The sequence below is a fragment of the Octopus bimaculoides genome, chromosome 22 (genome assembly GCF_001194135.2).
Source record: "Octopus bimaculoides isolate UCB-OBI-ISO-001 chromosome 22, ASM119413v2, whole genome shotgun sequence".
NCBI lineage: Eukaryota > Metazoa > Mollusca > Cephalopoda > Octopoda > Octopodidae > Octopus > Octopus bimaculoides.
In genome coordinates, this window is record NC_069002.1 from 24,648,782 (window position 1) to 24,654,061 (window position 5,280).

The following is a 5,280-nucleotide window of genomic DNA, read 5'->3' on the forward strand; positions in this document are numbered from 1 at the left end:
ATATATGTATGTATGTATGTATATATATATCTATGTATGCGTGTCTTTGCATCTGTGTTTTTCCCCTCACCATCGCTTGACAACCAATCTTGGTGTGTTTACATCCCCGGAACTTAGCGGTTCTACAAAAGAGACCGACAGAATAACTACTAGGCTTACTAAAAATAAGGCCCGGAATCGATTTGTTCGACTAAAGGCGGTGCTCCAGCATGGCAGCGGTCAAATGACTGAAACAAATAAAAGAATAAAAGAATATTGACTGGGTATATTTGGGCAATTGCAGCCCTTGTGAGCATGTATGTATAGAAATATGTATAGAAATATGTATAGAAATATGTATAGAAATATGTATAGAAATATGTGCTTTTCCTACGGCATTAAAGCGTTTTAGCTCTTATTTGTAGCAATGCAGTCTTGACGCCCTTAGTCGAATTCAGTGACAATTACATCTTTCCTATATATACGTTTCTTATATATAATTTTTTTTTATTTCTTATAGTTTTTATACTTTAATACATTTTATATTCTTTACTATTTTTTTATAGATTCTTTTATACAATATTTTATACACTTGTGTAAAGATTAACAAGTTACACAAGCAGTAGATCGGGGCGCCACTGGATAGTGCAAAAGATCCTAGTATCTCCATCAAAATACAGGACAAGATACTGTAGCAACGTGGGTTTCAGGGGCCCACAGCTCTTCAATATCCTTCGAAAATGCCTGAGAGACCTGCATGGAGTGGATGTAGGTATCGTCAAAGCAAAACTGGATCTCCTCCAGTCAACGGTTCTGCAGGAAACACAGATGTGAGCAGCAGCATTCACCAAATGCCACATATCAGAGGAAGTTTCAAATAACGGTGTAGCACAGCCAACGGTGTAGCACAGCCAACGGTGTAGCACAGCCAACGGTGTAGCACAGCCAACGGTGTAGCACAGCCAACGGTGCTGCCCCAGCATGACCGCAGCTTTAAAACTGAAATAATTAAAAGAATTTAAGAATTTAGATAATATTTGTGTGTATATATATATATATATATATATATATATATATATATATATATAAACATGTATATATATCATTGACATAAACATCAAATTCGAGTTTCAACATCCAGACGAATCCGGAACCTTCTTTCTACTCGACTTTCAACTCAGGATCACAGAGGAAGACTCCATGTTTACCAACTTCCACAGAAAAGCCGCTAGCAGAAAACTTTTCGTCCACTACTAGTCGGCCTTACCTAACAGAGCTTCTCGTGAGAAGCGAGATTGCCCGTATAAGCAACAATTGCAGCAAAGTGACCGACAATCACTTCCTCAGAGACCAAACCGGGAATGGCTACTCACCATCTTTAGCCAAACAACGGCACCTAAAAAACATCAGGGTCAATAAACCCCGGAAGAACCATCATACTTCTAAATCCGGCACGTGTTTCCTAAAGCTACCACATTTTGACGACAGAACTACTGCAACGATACTACACGCAGTCCGCATGGAAGGACACGACATACAGATAGTGCACACCGGCTCTTCCCTGAGAAGATCTCTGTCCAAGAACAACACCTCTCACTACTCCGAGGAGTGCACATTATCAAACTGCTCTATCAATGACCCTGAATTTTGCCAGAGGACCTATGTTGTATACGAGATCGTCTGTGGCAAATGTTGCGCATCCTACATAGGAAGCGCAACAAGAAGACAACATATACGCATAATGGAACACATGCAGGCAAACACTTCCGTGAAGAAATATCTACGGAAATGCCAGACCCGAGAATTCCCAGTGCACATCAGAGCAACACAGCGGAACAGGAGCAACCTTAGAATCTTTGAGGCCATCCCCATACACCAAAGAAAACCAAATATCAACAACAGAAGAAAGTTACAGGAAGCTAACTGTATGCCACTAATGGATGCTTAGCTGTATGCCACTTATAGATGCTTAATGTCATTTCCGAAACTCTTGGCCACTGATACATTTTGCAGCTTCTGCCGATTAAGAAATACGAAGTAAGCATATTTCGTGTATTTAAATCTACTTTTCTATGTTCTAGGAAAACTGTACCGTATATCTACTTACCTCTCTCCCACAGCAAATAAGCCAAAAGCTGCAACAAAGGCACACACGAGAGTGGTGATGTGAGACTCCCAGCTTGAAGAAATCAGCCAAAGGATAACCATTTGTAACGGCGCAAAAGTACGGTGGTGCTCCAGCATGACAGCAGCCGCATAGCTGAAACAAACCAAAAACTAAAAGAATATATATACGAAGGGAAGTCAAAACTATCCGCACTTTCACCATAACATATCTTTATTATTGTCACACTGCCTTCTGTGCTTGCGTGCTTATAGTTGGTACTATTGTGGTCATGTGATTGCAGTTTGAGCCTGATAGTGCCATTTTTCTTTCTGGCTTTACAGTGTAAGCATGGCCGCTCCACCTGCAATGTGCGCCAAAGAAGAACAAAGAGCAGCGATCTGAGTGGCGATAATGGCGAACTGGTTTACCATTACTATCTCTTGAGCTTGTTGAACCTTCTCGTCAGTGGTGGAGGTTGACGGGCGTCCTTGTTTCCTCTTCGTGCGTCACGCTTGTCCGGCCACTTTTAAACTACTCGATCCACTCATCCAAAATTATATGCAGTAGTGCACTCTCCCCGTATTATGCAAAGAGCCTCCGATGAATTTCAACAACTCAAAGATTCCGACCAGAAAAATCGGATCACTGCTCTTTGTTCTTCTTTGATGCATAAAAATGTGAAGCGGCCATTCTTACACTGGAAAGTCAGAAGGAAAAATGGTGCGATCAGGCTAAAACTTGGATCACGTGACTATAATAGTACCAACTATAAGCACGCATTCGCAAAAGGCAGTGGAACAGTAATAATGATATATTATGGCGAATGTGCGGATGACTTTTGACTTCTGCTCGTATGTGTGTGTATATATATATATATACATACATACTTACATATATACATGCATACATACATATATACATACACATGCACATACGCAGGTATATATTATACATATATATATACACACACACACACACACACACACACACACACACATATATATATATATATATATATATATATATATATATATATATATATATATATATATATATAGTTTTAGGGAAAATAACCAATTTTCAAGAACTCATCGATGAAAATCCACTATCACATATAGAAAAATTAATAATTAAAAGCACAATAAGTATAATATAAAATAAAGTAAATATCATAAGATAAATATAATAAAAAGATTACACGTGTTTCATAACCAAATTTCAAATAGAAAAGAAATTTAAATCGATTAAAATCAATTAAAATCAATTAAAATCAATTGAAATTATCGAAAATAAGTTCTATTCAAAAATATAGCTACTCGTCAGATCGTAAGTAGAACAATAATTAGATATATATCTCAACCAACAATAAGTACCAAATGATATTTACTTATGATATTTACTTTACTTTATATTATACTCATTTATTGTGGTTTTAATTATTAATTTTTCTATATGTGATAGTGGATTTTCATCGATGAGTTCTTGAAAATTGGTTATTTTCCCTAAAACTATATATATTTTATATATACTTTATCTATAAGGCTCAATTTAATTTTAATTTTTTATAAATTGATTTTAATTGAGTTTTTTACCTGTAATTTTGGATTTTGTCCCTAATAATATTATATATATATATATATATATATATATACAGACACAAATGCATATCGATATGCATATTTAGGCAAGGATGCAAATAAACAAATGAAACTTCTTGGGTTTAATAAACAAAATATATTATATATACATCTATACGTGTAATTAGAGAGAAAGAAAAACCTTAAATTTTTCAGACAATGAATATTCTAGTATAAATACAAAGATACTTATATATTAAGTGAGCAAGCTTACACAGAGAACATAGACAGAGAAAAGCGGGAGAAGGTATGGTGTTTTTGTGTCTTTTTAGTCTGAGTAAATGTGTTCTGTTAATATATAATTATCTATAAATTTATGCATGAATATTCATCGTTTGATTATTTTCAGGCTTTGTTTCTCTTTGTTTACATGCATCTGTACTACTACGGCACTCCGTCGGTTACGACAACGATGGTTCCAGTTGATCCAATCAACGGAACAACCTGCTCTGGAAATTAACGTGCAAGTGGTTGAGCACTCCGCAGACACGTGTAGCGTTAACGTAGTTCTCGAGGAGATCAGGCGTGACACAGAATGTGACAAGGCTGGATCTTTGAAATACAGGAACAAGAGAATCAGGAAGAAAGAGTGAAAGTTGTGGTGAACGGGTACAGCAAGGTTCGCCACCCCTACCCGCCCCCCCCCCGCCGGAGTATTGCGGGCTTTAAGCGTGTTCGCTCAATAAAGCACTCACAAGGCCCGGTGTGGGAATCGAAACCGCAATCCTATGACCACGAGTCCTCTGCCATAACCACTGGCCATTGCGACTCCACACATGTATGTGCTTTTTCTACAGCATTAAAGTATATGTGTGTGTGTGTGTATACACATATATATGTACATGCATATATATATGTATGTGTGTGTGTGTGTGTGTGTGTGTATACACATATATATGTACATGCATATATATATATATGTATGTGTGTGTGTGTGTGTGTGTTTGTGTATATTTACATATGTATAACTATAAGTATATATAAACATGCACATATACATGTGTGTGTGTGTATTGTATATAGAGTCTGTGTGCAATTTAAACTATTTGTAGCTTTGTAACTAGACACGATAGAACTAATCTGTAAAAGGGATAAGAACGAACAAGTATTAAATTTATTAGTAGCATTTTAATTTTCATTATGTCCACCATCATTTCGTATACAAATGGTACTAATCACATGAATTATCCCACCTTGAACGTCCTCTAAAAATGAAGGTTTAGTTGAATAATGAGTTCTTAACCTCCTTTGGAAAGCGACGGTAGGTTTTCGTTCATCTTACCAAAGAGAACAATTTCCTTTCTCTTCCAGGGAAGACATAGGTCAACAGTAATTCCGCACAAAAAAGAATAAGTAATGTTGAAGTTTCAAGAAATAGATTAAAAAAAAATAGGTAAAACAAATAATAACCAATTTTCTGAAGACGAGAAAAATAGAAACATCAAGATTTCTTAGCTTTTTTTACTGATTCGTTCTCTGAAATATAGATACAAATATGTAGATATTTGAAATTGCGTACAGACTTTATAGACAACCTGTATATATATATATATATAT

The 5,280-nt window shown here is 36.1% G+C and overlaps 1 long non-coding RNA gene across 2 annotated transcripts in view; it reads right to left on the reverse strand.

Moving 5' to 3' along the window:
- Nucleotides 1-5,280, reverse strand: part of LOC128250549 (uncharacterized) — a 58,071-nt gene that overhangs the window by 48,836 nt on the left and 3,955 nt on the right. Inside the window, exons 2-3 of one of the 2 annotated variants that reach the window (XR_008266581.1) lie at nucleotides 2,087-2,239; nucleotides 762-978 (exon numbers count right to left, since the gene is read on the reverse strand). This is a non-coding gene — a long non-coding RNA (uncharacterized LOC128250549). Of the gene's footprint in view, nucleotides 1-761; nucleotides 979-2,086; nucleotides 2,240-5,280 lie in introns of those variants that run through there. The other variant, XR_008266580.1, reaches the window with a different exon arrangement.